Source organism: Geotrypetes seraphini, chromosome 4, assembly GCF_902459505.1.
Source record: "Geotrypetes seraphini chromosome 4, aGeoSer1.1, whole genome shotgun sequence".
Classification (NCBI taxonomy): domain Eukaryota; kingdom Metazoa; phylum Chordata; class Amphibia; order Gymnophiona; family Dermophiidae; genus Geotrypetes; species Geotrypetes seraphini.
The window spans coordinates 777,322-794,383 of NC_047087.1; the positions used below are offsets into that span (position 1 = coordinate 777,322).

The window sequence follows — 17,062 nt, forward strand, 5'->3', positions numbered from 1 at the left end:
AGGTGAGAGGCAGATGTGAATGGACCAGTTAAGACACCTCATGGTGACAGTGTCTGAGGACCTAAAAGTGGCAAATCAATGTGATGAGGCAGTGGCCAAAGCCAAAAGATGCACAGTGGTTAAAGCTACAGCCTCAGCACTCTGGGGTTGTGGGTTCAACCCCATGCTGCTCCTTGTGACCCTGGGCAAGTCACTTAATTCCTCTATTGCCCTAGGTATATTGGGTAGATTGTGAGCCCACCAGGACAGACAGGGAAAAATGCTTGAGTGCCTGAATAAATTAATGTAAACTGTTCTGAGCTCCCCTGGGAGAATAGTATAGAAAATTGAATAAATAAATAGTGTGAAAAGATTCAGTCTCTGATAACCAGAGCTGATATTGTGACATCATAATACCTCAATCCACCAATAAGAGCCAACCTCATCATTGATATCACAATGGCTTCATTGTCCTAGACTTGGCTCTCTTCTGCTACATTTTGATTTCTAGAGTGGTTCAGTGGTTAAAGCTACAGCCTCAGCACCCTGAGGTTGTGGGTTCAAACCCACACTGCTCCTTGTGACCCTGGGCAAGTCATAGTAACATAGTAGATGACGGCAGATAAAGACCCGAATGGTCCATCCAGTCTGCCCAACCTGATTCAATTTAAATTTTTTCTTCTTAGCTATTTCTGGGCAAGAATCCAAAGCTCTACCCGGTACTGTGCTTGGGTTCCAACTGCCGAAATCTCCGTCAAAACCTACTCCAGCCCATCTAAACCCTCCCAGCCATTGAAGCCCTCCCCAGCCCATCCTCCCCCAAACGGTCATATACAGACACAGACCGTGCAAGTCTGCCCAGTACTGGCCTTAGTTCAATATTTAATATTATTTTCTGATTCTAGACCCTCTGTGTTCATCCCACGCTTCTTTGAACTCAGTCACAGTTTTACTCTCCACCACCTCTCTCGGGAGCGCATTCCAGGCATCCACTACCCTCTCCGTAAAGTAGAATTTCCTAACATTGCCCCTGAATCTACCACCTCTCAACCTCAAATTATGTCCTCTGTTTTTACCATTTTCCTTTCTCTGAAAAAGATTTTGTTCTACATTAATACCCTTCAAGTATTTGAATGTCTGAATCATATCTCCCCTGTCTCTCCTTTCCTCTAGGGCACAGGTGTCAAAGTCGGTCCTCGAGGGCCGGAATCCAGTCGGGTTTTCAGGATTTCCCCAATGAATATGCATGAGATCTATGTGCATGCACTGCTTTCAATGCATATTCATTGGGGAAATCCTGAAAACCCGACTGGATTACGGCCCTCGAGGAGGGACTTTGACACCCCTGCTCTAGGGTATACATATTCAGGGCTTCCAGTCTCTCTTCTTTGAATCCCCCCATAGATTGTGAGCCCGCTGGAATAGACAGGGAAAAATGCTTGAGTACCTGAATAAATGAATGTAAACTGTTCTGAACTCCTCTGGGAGAATGGTATAGAAAATTGAATAAATAAATAAAAGCTGCATAGAGAGGGACATAACCAGCAGAAAGAAGGAGGTGATAATGTCCCTGTACAAGAGGTTGATGGCATCTGCTGCACATGGAGTACTGTGTTCAGTTTTGGAAGCAGTATCTTGCCAAGGACATCAATATCAGCTCTGGTTATCATCAAAAAACATAGTTAAAGTGGTTCCTAGGAAAGCAATCAAATGCATATGAGAAGAGGTTTGAAGACTTAAATATGTACTTCCTGGAGGAGAGGAAGGAAAGGGGAGATATGATTCAGTTGTTTAAATATTTGAAATGTTTTTCCAGAACCAGAGGACAGAAAAGGAAGTTGCAAGGAGAGAAACTGACAAGCAACATCAGGAAAGAGGTTTTCATCGGGAGGATGGTAGATCACTTGGGAGGAATTGGGGATGAAAACCAGCGACAGAATTCAAAAAGGCACTGGCTTAATTTTCAACTACAGTCTAACCAGATCGATCTATCCATAATTGGGACACAGACCATAGAAGTCTGCCTGGCACAAGCCTTATTTACCAACTGATGGATTTGCCGCTTAAGCACAGCTAAGTTGTTTTATAAACATGAATATAAGAATAGCCTTACTGGGTCAGACCAGTGGTCCATCTAGCCCAGTGGCCAGTCCAGGTCACTAGTACCTGGCCAAAACATGCTACCGATACAGGGCTTCCCTCATGACGGCAGCTAAAGGCCAAATGGCCCATCCAGTCTGCTCCCATTCTCTTTCCATATAGGAGTCCTTTGTATTTACCCATGTTTTTTTTAAATTCCATTACCTTTTCATCTCCAGCACCACTTGCAGGAGGGCATTCCAGAGATCCACCACTCTCTCCATGAAAAACTACTTCTGACATTACTCTCAATGGTCTGAAATGTGGCAGCTAAATTTTAATGCTAAGAAATGCAAGGTCATGCATTTGGGCTGCAAAATTCTGAGGGAACAGTACAGTTTAGGCGGTGAAGAACTTTTGTGCACGACAGAAGAGTGGGACCTAGGTGTAATTATTGGTGATGATCTTAAGGTGGCCAAACAAGTTGAAAAGATGACGGCGAAAGCTAGAAGGATACTAGGTTGCATAGGGAGAGGTACGGCCAGTTGGAAAAAGAAGGTATTGATGCCCCTGTATAAGACTTTGGTGAGACCTCATTTAGAATATTGTGTACAATTCTGGAGGCCGCACCTTCAAAAAGATATAAAAAAGATGGAGTCAGTCCAGAGGAAGGCTACTAAAATGGTATGTGGTCTTCATCATAAGGTGTATGGGGACAGACTTAAAGATCTCAATATGTATACTTTAGAGGAAAGGCGGGAGAGGCGTTTAAATACCTATGTAATGTAAATGTGCATGAGTCGAGTCTCTTTCATTTGAAAGGAAACTCTGCAATGAGAGGGCATAGGATAAAGTTACAAGGTGATAGGCTCTGGAGTAATCTAAGGAAATACTTTTTTACAGAAAGGTTAGTAGATGCATGTAACAGTCTCCTGGAGGAGGTGGTGGAGACAAAGACTGTGTCTGATTTCAAGAAAGCCTGGGCTAAGCATGTGGGATCTCTCAGAGAGAGAAAGAGATAATGGTTACTGTGGATGGGCAGACAAGATGGGCCATTTGGCCTTTATCTGCCGTCATGTTTCTATGTTTCAACTCTATACCCTGCAACCTTAATTCATGTCATTTAATAATAATAATAATTTTATTCTTATACACCGCCAAAGCCATAGTAGTTCGAGGCAGTTTACAACAAGAAGAGCTGGACAATCAGCGAAAATAATTACAATGAAGTCGTCGAATACATGTAGAGGGGGAGAATACAAGTAGAGAGGGAGAAAGTCGGAGTAGTAGACACAGTGTAGGGACTGCTTACCCTTCTCTGGAAAAGGTTTCTTTGCATAGTAATACCTTTCAAATATTCAAAGGTCTGTATCACATCACCCACTCAAGACTCAAGTACAATGTGAATGCAGTGGCGTACCAAGGGGGGGTCGGGGGGGGGCAGTTCGCCCCGGGTGCAAGGCCCGAGGGGGTGTTCAGCTGGCCACTTACCGGGCAATAGGCTGCCGCTGGGGAAAAGCTGCCATTGCCGTCAACAGAAAGAAGCTGGTGCCGAATTCTCCCTCCCTGCTGCTTCTCTTCCCCGAGCCGAGCAACTCTAGCTGTCCGACATCAATTCTGACATCGGAGAGGACGTTCTGGGCCAGCCAATCGCTGCCTGGCTGGCCCGAAACGTCCTCTCCGACGTTAGAATTGACGTCGGGCAGCCAGAGTTGGTCGGCCCGCAGGAAAAGAAGGAGGGTGAATTCGGCGCCGGCCTGTTTCCGATGGCCAGTGGCAGCCTTTCCCCGGCGGTGGTGGCAGAATGGTTGTGGTAGTGGCGGTGGCATGGGGGAGGGAAGGGAGAAAGAAAGAAAGGGGGGGAAGCCAGGGAGCCAGAAAGAAAGCAAGGGGGGGGACAGGGATCCAGAAAGAAAGAAAGAGGGCAGGGTGAAAGAAAGAAAAAAAATGGGGCATGGGGAAAGAGAGAGAAAGACAGGGGGCATGGAGAGAGAAAGAAAGAAGGGGGCAGGGTGAAAGAAAGAAATGGGGCATGGAGAGAGAGAGAAAGACAGACATACAGAAAGAAAGGGGGCATGGAGAGAGAAACAAAGAAGGGGACGGGATGAAACAAAGAAAAAGTTGGGGGAGGGAATGAAGTCTGGAGGAGAGGAAGCATACAGGAGGCTGAAAGAAGGGAAGAAATATTGGATGCACAGTCAGAAGAATAAAGTGCAACCAGAGACTGGTGAAATTACCAAACAAAGGTAGGAAAAATGATTTTATTTTCAATTTAGTGATCAAAATGTGTCCGTTTTGAGAATTTATATATGCTGTCTATATTTTGCACTATGGGTCCCTTTTACTAAACTGCAATAGCAGTTTTTAGCACAGGGAGCATCGAGAGCAGCGTGGGGCATTCAGCACAGCTCTCTGCGCTAAAAAACGCTATCGCGATTTAATAAAAAGGGAGGGGGTATATTTGTCTATTTTTGTATAGTTGTTGCTGAGGTGACATTGCATAAAGTTATCTGCCTTGACCTCTTTGAAAACCCGCGGAATATAAATGATAATTAACATTTTCTCTGCGTACAATGTGCTTTGTGTTTTTAAAATTTTATTGTTGGTAGATCATTTTGACTTGGGCACGAAGGTAACGGGGAGGGAGGGAGGGAGGGGAGCTGCTGAAAGACATCTAGTAATCCTTGCAGGCTTGACTGCAGGGAATTATTTTTGTAAAATCATGTTTTGTTATGTGACTGGCATTATTTAGACTTTAATTTCTATGAATGAATAGAATGAAAATGATATAAAATTACTTGCTTGTTTTTATGTGCGTGCGCTGAAGGAAAGTGGAGAGAGAGTGGGCTGAGGACGCTGAAGGGAAATGGGGAAGAGAGAGTGAGGCGAAGACGCTGATTTATAAATTGACAATTGTACAGAATATTGTTTCTTTTTATACTTTAATATAAGTTCAATATAAAACAATTCAAGGCTTGTGTGGATGGAATCAGGTGATTTGTGGTGATGAGGACCGAGTTTACGGGGATTAGTCAAATAAAATGGTATTTTCATATTTCTCATTATTTGTTTTATTTTTATTTGTAAAGTGGTGATTGTTATGTATCAGTTTTTCAAATTTACATCTACTGTCTTTATATTTTGCACAGTATTAGAGGACATGTATTACTGTTTTTGTGGTCTTGTGGTGTTGCATTGTATGCAGAGTCTGGTTTCTTGGCAGTTCAGTTTAACTTTTGTTTACATATTTCTATTTTTAGTTTGTGATTATTCCATATTGGGCAAAGGTGTATTTGTCTGTGTGTATGAAAGAGACATGGCTTTCTGATAGCATCGACTGTACTGGATCAATTGACTGTGCAGGATCTGGTTTGTTTAGTTTTAAAATGTATTGTGTTGGTGTTCTAGTGCTCACTGCAGTGTTTAAGATGCTGCCTTTTCCTAGGTACACTCTTGTTGTGTGATATGTAGATTGTTACTAAAAATCATATTTTTCATATAGATGGGGAGGGGTGTCAAAAAATGATGGGCCCCGGGTGTCACATATGCTAGGTACGTCACTGTGTGAATGACTCACCCAAATGTTAAAAAAATGAGAGAGAATGAGAGAGAGAGAGAGCATAGAGGGGGGCAACCCTGGCAACCTTTCTGAGCAAAGTGGATGATCCATTCACTCTCTATCTAGGTTGCTTCTGACTACATTTGTTACTACTATAAGTTGATAAAGTTGAGGCTCATTTTCAAAAGAGAAAAGCATCCCAAAAATGATACAAAGTGGCATTTGGACGTTTTATTTGCTAAAATATCCAAATTGCCATTTTCAAAACACATTTTTAGATGATTTTCTACGCTGTTTGTCTGAAGTGTGTCTATAGTTCAAGGGGGCAAGTTGGGGGAGGGATTTGGGAGAGATTAAGGCAGACTTATGATCTGGATTTTTTTCTGCAATAATAGAATATTGCAGGAAATGTCTAGGGCAAAACTTGGACATCTGAGACTAGGACCTGTTTCCATAAAGAATAATTGTCAAAAAGGTACCCAAAGAGACCAGCTGACTACTGGAGGGATTAAGGCATGACCAATGGTGTAGTAAGTCAGTGGGGGCGTGGGGATCTGTCCTCTCCATCACACCATGCTACCCTCGCGCCATCCCGTACCTCCATATTATCTTCGCTAGCGTGAGTAACTTCTGCTGTTGTTCGCACCAGCCTTATTCCTCTCTGAATGACCAGGAAGTGATGTCAGAGAGAATCCAACGCTGGCACGAGGATCATGCTTGCAGAAGCCACTTGCACTGGTGAAGATTAAGAGGTATGGGGGGAGGGAGAGCACAAGTGTAGAATGGGGAGCGGGAAGGAGTGGAGGCTCTGTGAGGAGGGCGTAGGGGCACCACCACCCCAGGCACCCCCTACTCTTACTATGCCACTGGGCATGACCTCACATTACTCTCGCCAGTGGTCGCTGTCCCCTTCCCACCCACCCATCCATCCATCCCCACAGATGTGAAAGAAACAGTACTGGCCCGTCTTATAAGAGCAGCAAGCAGGTCTTTGGATGAGCCTAGTGGTTAGTGCAATGGACCAGAGAAGGGGACCCAGCTCCATATCTCACTCTAACTATTACACTTGTGGTGGAAATTGTGAGCTCTCCAAAACCCATCCCAAACTTACTGTACCGACATATAGGTGACACCTGCAGGCACAAGGGCACAGTTGGGTCCAGTAGGAGTTGGGTGAGTTTTGTAAGAAGGCTATGGTGAGATGTGTACCCGGGTCTTCTTATATGAAGTTTGCTTCAGGGCCCCTAGGGTGCGCTACTTCTCTGCTGGGATGTCTTTGTGGCTACACTACTAAGGATGCTAGTCCCTCTTTCATCCTAATGCCTCATTTGATGTGCTTTTCATTTCGACTTTGTTATTTCTAAAAAAAATAGATGAACAGAGGACAAACACATCTAGGAAATGGCAATTTTCAAAACAAAAACAGACGTTTTCCTGTTTTGGAAATGGTCATTTTCTCTACTGGACTTTTGGTCAGATTCACACCTGTCACACATTGCCAAGATTTTGAGAACTTTCCTTAGATTGGAAGCCTAAGATACATTAAGTTGGTCCAGTGAAAAGGAATCACCTGACCTACAACTTGGTTTCTGACCCTTATTTCCAGACATAAATTCAAAATTTTGATCCTAACTTGTAGAATACTTCACTCTGGCCAGCCATCTTATCAGCTCCCTAATCCCTTTTATCTAGGCTGGGCTTTACACTCACACAATGCAGTCTTCTTTACTTTCCCTCTGCTGTTTGGACATGCCAGGGTACCCCTTTAAGCCTTAGGTCTGTTGGTATGAAATTCCCTCTCATGCTAGTTCCACACTAAAAAACAACTTGTCAGAAGTTCGTCTGGTCTCAGGGTTTACAGCCTCAACCAAGCGTTCAGGGTCTGACTGGGTTTTAACCTGGTGCAGTAGTGCCAATGTCTGCACCTAATCCTTTTCTGCTCTACTGATCTCTCATTCATGTTTCAGTCTTTAAATATTTTATTTACTATAAATCACCTAAGTTCAAGCCTCCATGAAGGGCAGTATATCAGACTTTGAAAGCAACATAAATATGGAAATACATGTAAAGCACTGCTACAGAGATATCACACTCAGACATCCACACATGAAAATATGTCTACTGTATTACACCGACTCAGATACCCACATGCAGAAACACGACTCCTGCAGTCTTACATTAGAGATCCCAGACTCAGACACTCACTCGCAAAAACACGTCTCCTGCAGTCTTACATTAGAGATCCCAGACTCAGACACTCACACGCAGAAACACATCTCCTGGTATTTGGCACAGGCGATGAAATTATATCAGCTGTCCAGATCTTTTGAGGTCTGAGGGAAGAATGCGACTTTGTGTTCATTATGAAAGCACAAGAACATGTGTAATCTCGATAGCAGGGGTATCTTTATGGAATAATCTGAAGGGATCTTTGAGATTACTTATGGATAGGCAAAAATTCAAGAAGATACTTAAAACAACCTTGTTTTTGGAAGCCTTCACTGAGTAATGATATTGCAAGATAATTTTGGAAATGTATTTTGTAAACTGCTTAGGTGTAAGTGGGGTAAGAAATTTTTTAAATAAATTAGAAATACCAGACTCAGACTCTCACACACAGAAACACGTTTATTACAGTGTGTCACAGAAATCCATAATTAGAAATATGTGTAGTACAGTGTCTACAGAAAGTCCTCTGTCAGACACCCACAAACGGACTTGTACTGATTGTCAGAGACCCACAAGAAATGTGTAATCGTGATATTTATCTCCATCAACTCTTTGAGCCCAGTCCTTGTTCTTTGCGTTTCAGAAGTTCTCTTTTCAGTTTACTAAAAATCCTTCTCTTTTCTTCCTTTATTGGTCTTTTTCTGTTGACTCTAACATAGTCCTTCCTTATTTACACATTTCAAAACATTTGTAGTAAAGATTTCTCCCCTCCCCATAGCATTTCCCACAGTGTGCGAAGTAAAAGGACATGAAGAAATTCAGAAAGGAATACCAAGAGACATTTGTTTTTAAATTCACAGCTTGGAAAAGAAGTCATTGATTTGCTAAAGCTCCATGTTCCATAAATCTGACCCAGCTCTCATAGGAGAGTCAGTAAGACTAAGAGCTGTAACCTGCTTCATCTCACTTTCCTCTTAACTCATGCAAGAAAATGAACATTGAGACTAACATCTTATTTTGAATAACGGTCTACGGTTCAGTAGACTATGGAGAACAATTCATTGCTTACACACATGTCTACTTTACCTTCCTAACAGAAGGATCTTCTTTTGCAAGGATGCTGAAAATCTCAGGACTCCGGCAGTGTTTCTGCTTGCTGGAAGGGAACAGAGAAGAGCTGAAAATGTGTCTTACATAAAAAGCTCTCAAAATGGGAGTTGGGTCTGAATCTCTCCTGCTATTGGTTAAAAGGAGGGCCGTGTCCTCCGCCCTGTCACACCCCTTTGTCCAGGGGCCACATTGAAATGATTGGAAAAAGCATCTTTTGATTAACTCTTTCAGTACTGTACAAAACATAGCCTGGAAATTGTGGGGGTTTTTTTGTCAAACTCTTTTGCAGATTCATTCTGATTTTCAGATACCTTCTGCTATAGGGTATTCAGTGAAAGGACCTGCTGGATATTTTCTTTTGATATGGACTGAAACGTATAAACATGTCCTAATCTCACTTCTGGAAGTCTCTTTTAAGAATATTACAGGCAATGTGAAAACCAGATGTACCAAAGTTAGCAAAGAACGCAACCCATCTCTCATCACAGGGGAGGATTTAAGTGTCAGGCAAAAATGTACAAACAGCCTGCAAGTCACGAAAGAGCAAGAAATGATTTAATGCACCTACTTAAAGGGGAGAAAAACTCACCAAAGAAATGATGGAAAGAACATAATCTTATTTGTACTCTGACTGTAATCTATTTGTTATATCACACAGTAACGTACAAGCAATTTTAATATCCAATAGGCTATTTTTATGTTCTTATTTTATGCATTGCCTTCTTAAGAGAAAGGAATTTAAAAGACATTCTTAGTCCAGCCATGACTAGGATAGAATCCAAAAAGAGTTGTAGTGTTTTACCCTTGGGACATTATAAATGTAGATTTTTGTAGTACATGTGATATCACTTTACAGATAAAAGTGTTTACCAATCCGATAGATGGTAGAATTTTTTAAATTGTAAATCAGATCACATTGTTTATGTAATTGCATATCTTAGAACTAGAATGTCCAATTTGAAATGAAAGAAGCTGAGTGCTGGGCTTGTTGAACATTGTGTAGAATTACATCATTCATTAGATCTTAGATGTATTTGTATCAACAAGGAGATACAGCACTTCCACGGAGGAGATCGACAAAGAAGATTGTTACAGTGTGAAGCACACTGGATTTTCACACTGAATGCTTTAAAACCTATGGGGCTCATAATCAAAATGAAAATATGTCTAAAAATCGGCCTAAATCGGCACTTAGACGATAAGTGAAACAAGTCATCCAAGTGCCAATAATCGAACCGGGTTTTAGACCTATCTAAAAACAGCATAGGCCTTTACTGTGCTGTAGTACGCCTAGAGCTAAAAGAGGTGTTTCAGAAGGAGTGGTGAGGGTGGGATTTGGGCGGGACGTAGGCCATCCTACACTTTCATACTGCATGTATAACCGAAAGTTTTACAACACTGTCTAGATGGAACTTGGACATTGTGACTTAGGCCATCTAAAACCAGGTCTAAGTTACAAGAAGGTATCCAAAGTGACCAGATAAGCACTGCAGACACAAAGTACAGTCCCCCACACACTGCCCCAGTTATCACTGACCCCCCACCCCACCTCATAAAAATCGTAATAACAACTTTACTTATCTGTCTCCAGAACATCAGCACCTGGCAGCCTGGCATAGGAAAGCCTAGTAGAGCTGCGCAGAGGTAGCTTAAGTGGTCTTGGGAGTGGGTTAGTGAATCATGGAGAGGAGGACCCAGGTCCATAAGCCACTCTACACTTCCCCCTCCCCATTCGCGGTTTCCACACTCGTGATTTCACATAATCGTGATTTTTTTGGGGGGAGGGGGAAAAAAAAACCAAACCCATATTTTTGCCTTCCCCCCGGCATCTCGGCCTTACCTAGTGGTCTAGCGGGCTTTCGGGGCAGAAGCGATCTTCCTACTCTCCTGTCCCATGTAGATCGCCAATAGGAAATGGCTGTGGGGAGTTCCCGTCGTAGTCTCGAGAGATCTGCACGGGGCAGGAGCGTAGGAAGATCGCTCCTGCCCCGAAAGCCTGCTAGACCACCAGGTAAGGCCAGGATGCTGGGGGAAGGCGGGAGGGAGGCGAGGGTGGGTCAGAGCTGGATATTCACAATATTTCCCTATTTGCAGTCCGGCTCTGCCCCTATCCCCTCGTGAATAACGAGGAAGATGTGTAATCACTGCATTCATGGTGAAACATGTGCATCCCCCAAAACCCCCCCAAACCCTTTTGTACTGCCATATAAGTGGCACCTGCAGCCATAAGGGCTATTGGAGTGGTAGACAGGTGGGTCTAGTCAGTTCTGGGGGGGATTTTGGGGGCTCACCATGACCTATAAGGTTGTTGTGGTTAGATGTGTATGTGGCACCCTTTTTGTGAAGTTCACTGCAGTACCCTGTAAGATACCCCACTACTCTGGTGCAATGTTTAGGTGTCCAGTCCATCACTTTGCTGATCCTGCCCACGTCCAAAAGGTCTTTTTCTAGGCGTTTTTGACTTGGACAAATGTTTGGTCAAAATGGGGTATAAAGATGGATGACTTAGGGGTCTGGACGATCAGACAGCTGGACGTACAATTAGATGATTAAAAAAAAAAAAAAAAATATATATATATATATATATGTTGGACGTATTTTTTGAAAATGGACCTTTTCCCATGTCCAACTTTGGGCGACTTGCGACTTAGGCCCCTCCATGGGTTTAAACAGTTCCACTGAGTGGAATGCATTTCTTTAAATAGATTCCTTTGTTCTCATGAAGTACATTATTATCCTCTCAAATTGATTCCACAAGGTTCTATATTCATTGATTAGGCTAGGGTTTGATTAAGATTATGTTGAAAACTTTAATATCAGTAAAAAGTTTAAAGCACAAATAGCGATGACATCATTCATCCTAAGCTTTACAGAGCTCATGTCATCTTTGAATTGAATTGATACAGCATAAAAAGCTGTTCTCAGTAAGTACATCTTGGTTAAATGTTTTAACAACTTTTGGCATTTAAAAAAAAAGGATCCAGAATGAGGATTTTTGATCACACTTTTGTGATTATTTTGTAGTATTCAAAGACCCCTAAAGAAGCCAAGAACATTGGTGAAACGGGCTCCATCGGGCTGATTAAAAGAAAAATGCGGGAGTCTAAAATCACTCTCATGATCGTTAAAGTTTTATTTCAAAAATTACTTGAAGATTTATTAATCAATATAAGCATTATTTATATGAGAGGTTTTTTGATCAATGAAAGAGCGTTTGATCTGCTGACTAGCTGATTATCTCTAATGATATTAATCAGTGCAGGCATCTGAGATCTTTTTCCTCTCAATTAAATTATTGTGGAAGTTGTTTTTTGAGACCTGTTGGATGTTTTTCAGCTGGAAGTATATCAACCAGGTCGAGCCCTGAGGTCAGAGGAACACTACGGGTAGTTAGCAAAGGGCTGACAAAAGGAGGGCTTCAGGAATCTCAGTGTCAGGGGTGCTACTATGGAATAATCTGACAGGATCACTTAGGATGTTCTCTGACATGCAGAGATTTAAAAAGGTGTTTTCTTGAAAGCTGCTCACTTTAATACTGTTGGAGAGTTTTTTAAATATTTGTTGTATATATCTTGTGAACCACTTAGGTTTAAGTGGGGTATAAGTTTTTAAATAAATAAATAAGTGCAAAAAATATGCCCAACCTGACCAGATGGCCACTGGAGGGATGAAGGCATGACCCCCCCCCCTCACACGCACTCCCCTAGTGGTTACTGACCCCCTCCCAGCCCTGAAATATGTGAATGAAACAGAATATACTAGCCTGTATGGCCAGTCCTAGTACAGCAGCAAGCAGGTTCATAGAGTAGCCTACTGGGTGATGCTGTGAACTATAGAGATGGGGACACTGACCAATGTCCCTCTCTGTGCTGTAAAGTTGGATTTAGTAGGTATCCCCTCTTGTTTCTCACGTTCTTTCTCCTCTCCACAATCCAGTATGTCTTCTATGTTTCTTTCCCTTACCATCCAGCATTGCCCTGTCTCTTCCCCCAATGCAGTACTGGCTCTGTCTCTCTCACCTCTTGCTATCCAGCATCTCCTCTATCTCTCCTTCCCCAATTTTCTGGAGGAAAAGTTCATAGTCTGTTATTGAGAAAAACTTGGGGGAAGCCACTGCTTGCTCTGGATCGGAAGCATGGAATGTTGCTACTCCATGGGTCTTGGCCAGGTACTAGTGACTTAGATTGGCCACTGTGAGAACAGGCTACTGGACTTGATGGACCATTGGTCTGACCCAGTAAGGCTATTCTTATTTTCTTAATAGTCTTAGCCAGGTTAAGAGAAACCACAGCTATTGGAAACTCACAAACAGCTTGTGGTTGCATAAGAGAAGTGCATAAATCCATAGAACCTAAGAACCTAAGAATAGCCTTAGTAGGTCATACCAATAGTCCATCAAGCCCAGTAGTCCGTTTTCATGGTGGCCAATCCAGATCACTAGTACCTGGCTAAAACCCAAAGAGTAGCAATATTCCATGCTACCAATCCAGGGCAAGTAGTGGCTTCCCACTGTCTTTGTCAATAACAGACTTTTCCTCCAGGAACTTGTCCAAACCTTTCTTAAAACCAGCTACACTATTCGCTCTTACCACATCCTCTGGCAATGCATTCCAGAGCTTAACTATTCGCTGAGTGAAAAAAAAAATATCCTCCTATTGGTTTTAAAAGTATTTTCCTGTAACTTCATCGAGTTTCCCCTTGCCTTTGTAATTTTTGACGGAGTAAAAAATCAATCCACATGTACTTGTTCTACTCTACTCAGGATTTTGTAGACTTCAATCATATCTACTTTGTCCCTTGGAGCTATATAATCTTGGGAAAATGCCCCTGCTGGACAAACAGGAGTAAAAGAGGGGAAGGAGTGGAACATCCTCCTTCAATCAAAAAGGCACCAGAAATGCCTTATAGTTACAGCAGGTAATTTCATTTAGACATATTTGTCCATAGGTCCAGATGTCTTTGGGTACTTGCACCTTTAGCCTTTCTTTTCCACTTATTCATATTTAATAAAGAAGAAACAAAACAATATCTCAGGAGAGATCAACAGATTGAGATTCCAGCTCATTCTAGACTCCTAAGAGGCTCCCAAGGGGATAGAGCTGCCCCTGATGGCCTGCCCCTTAGGGCAAGTCACACGCCACTAGTGGGCAGATCTTTTAAAGCAGTCAATCCTGCAGCAGTATGTAACATCAAGCACCACCGCACTTGGTCTCTTGTTCTCTCTCTCCCAGGAAGGGGGGAAGGGGGGTTCTCTGGCAAAATGTACCTCTTCCACCAGGCTACTGGTGGGCAGATCTTTTAAAGCAGTTGGACTGGTTTCAGCGTATGATGTTAAGGTCCGCTGCCACTTGGTGTCTTCTCTCTTTCCCAGGAGGGGGAGAGGGTCCCGGGCAAAAAGTGCCTCCTCTATGAGTGAGGTGATTAAATTTGTAGATGACACTAAACTGTTCAAAGTTGTTAAAATGCATCCAGACAGTGAAAAATTCCAGATAGACCTTAGGAAATTGGAAGACTGGGCCTCTAAATGGCAGATGCAATTTAATGTGGACAAATGCAAAGTGTTGCACATTGGGAAGAATAATTCAAATCATAGTTACCGGAAGCTAGGGTCCACCTTGGGGATCAGCACTCAAGAAAAGGATCTGGGTGCCATTGTAGACAATACAATGAAAACATCTGCCCAATGTGTGGTGGCAGCCAAAAAAGTAAACAAGATGCTAGGAATTATTTAAAAAGTATGGTAAATAAGACTAAAAATATTTAATGCCTCTGTATTGCTTCATGGTGTGGCCTTGCCATGAGTATTGTGTTCAATTCTGGTCGCTGTATCTAAAAAAAAAAAAATGGTGGAATTAGAAAAAGTTCAAAGAAAAGCAACCAACATATAAAGGGGATAGAATTTCTCTCATATGAGGAAATACTAAAGAGGTTAGGGCTCTTCAGCTTGGCTTACGGGAGACATGACTGAAGTCTACAAAATCCTGAGTGGTATTCAGAGGGCATAGTTTGAGGTTGAGGGGTGGTAGACTCAAGAGTAATGTTAGGAAATTCTTCTTTATGGAGAGGGTGGTTGATACGTGGAATGTGCTCCTAAGGGAGGTGGTGGAGAGGAAAACAGTGACAGAGTTCAAACAAGTATGGGATGAACACAGAATCTCTAATCGAAAAATAATGGCTATATTTGAAGGAGCTAAGGCCATAGTCTGTGTCCCATATATGAACATTCAGTTGAGGATGGGTTGGGGATGGCTTCGATGGCTGGAATGATTAAGATGGGCTGGAGTGAGCTTTGACAGAGACTCCAGTAGATAGAACCTAAGCACACTACCGGACAGGGCTCAAGTTTCAAGTTTCAAGTTTTATTAGGATTTTATATACCGCCTATCAAGGTTATCTAAGCGGTTTTACAATCAGGTACTCAAGCATTTTCCCTATCTGTCCCGGTGGGCTCACAATCTAGCTAACATACCTGGGGCTATGGAGGACTGAGTGACTTGCCCAGGGTCACAAGGAGCAGCGCGGGTTCTGGGTTTCTGGCCCAGAAATATCTAAGAAAAAGGACCATTTATATTAAATGATTAATTTTGGGGGTCACGTGATGCACTCAGCCTAGAAAGACGTGTTTCAGCACCTCTCCTGACCCTAGTGCTTCTTTAACGGCCTTTTCTCACCTTATTTCTTGATTTGCGGGTCCCCCGTTTTTTGTATTGCAGGATTTTCTGTGGGCTGCCTGCCTATTACATTTTTGGAGCTCTTACTGCGGTATGCCGACCAGAGCCTCGAAGCCTGCTAGGTTTCCGAGAGGCCCTTCTACTCCTGCTAAAATGGCGGAATCGACACCTCCTGCGCGGGCCCTGCCTAGCCTCACCATTACCTTGCTGGCGGATGCGATCGAGAAGTTAAAAACCTATCTCACCTCCTTTCTAAATGATAAACTGACTCGCCTGCAATCCACGTGGATGGCATCAAGGACACGGTGGATAGGCAAGCTGCGCGCTTACAACAGGTGGAGGATAGGGCCTCTGCGCAGGATGACCGCATGGGAGCGCTGGAAGCGGGAGCCCGGGCCCTAGAAGAGAAGGTATGTTGGCTGGAGGATCGAGCCAAAGATTTGGAGAATCAGAGCCGCCAGAACAATATCCGGCTCATTGGTTTGCGGAATCGATTACAGAGGCAGATTTGCGGACTCTGGTGTCCATGTGGCTGCCCAAAGAGATCTGCATGGCGCTAGAAGATACCCCCTTGTTGATTGAGCGGGTCCATCGATTGGGAATACGTCTTGAGGGAGACCGTCGACCGCAGCCAGTCTTTGCCCGTGTTCTCAATTTTGCTGACAAACACCAGCTCATGGCATGCTACAAGGCAAAAGGTGGCCTTATGTACGAGGGCCAGCGGATCCTGATCTTCCAGGATTATTCACCCCGGATCTCTGAGCAACGCAGAGCGATGGCGCCATATTGCACCCAGCTACATCAAAGGAAAATGCGCTTCGTCTTGCAGTATCCGGCGAAACTCTGCGTACAACATGAAAACAGGACCCTCTATTTCACCACGCCGGCAGAGATCCGTGATTTCCTGGAGGGCTTACCAGGCTGATATTCTACCCAGAATGGATATCGCTGATTCTGCTCCCTGCTTGTGGACTTGCTTGTGGACACTGGGACCTGGCTAATGCTGCCTGAGGACACTTATATATCCTGCCTACCATGACTTTTCTGTTCTTTCGCCTGTTGCTTTTTATGTCTTTGCTTTCGCTGTTTATCTTGTCTTTTTATTTCTTTTTCTTTCCCTCTCTCTGGATTGGGGCCTGTTTGGTCTAAGCCTTTTACTCTTCTTCTTCTGTTTTCTCTTTCGCCCCCCCCTCCCCCCCGTTATTCTGTATTCTTTGATATCTGACTCGGAGTGCTGGGTCGTGCTTGGCCTGTCTCGTAGTGGCACATGCCTGAGGGTAAGGTGGGGGTCTGCTTGTCTTTGGTTCTGGTCATTTTCTTTTATTTTCCTTTCCCTCTATACAGTCTTTCAGCTCTCTAATTTTTTCTTGCTCCCTTTTCCTTCTGGGGGGGGGGGGATTGGAGCTCTATTTGTTTGTTATTTCATCCTGGGTGACACTATTGGCAGTGTGGGCTTCTGAGACTTTACACTTTGATGGTAGCACGGCTGCATTAG

General features: G+C 43.3%; 1 protein-coding gene across 2 annotated transcripts in view; it reads right to left on the reverse strand.

The window, feature by feature from the left end:
- Positions 1-17,062, reverse strand: part of TAT (tyrosine aminotransferase) — a 253,009-nt gene that overhangs the window by 72,947 nt on the left and 163,000 nt on the right. For both annotated transcript variants that reach the window (XM_033941777.1, XM_033941778.1), the window contains exon 2: positions 8,873-8,942. The gene's annotated coding sequence lies outside the window, so the exon portion shown is untranslated. The remainder of the gene's footprint in view (positions 1-8,872; positions 8,943-17,062) is intronic.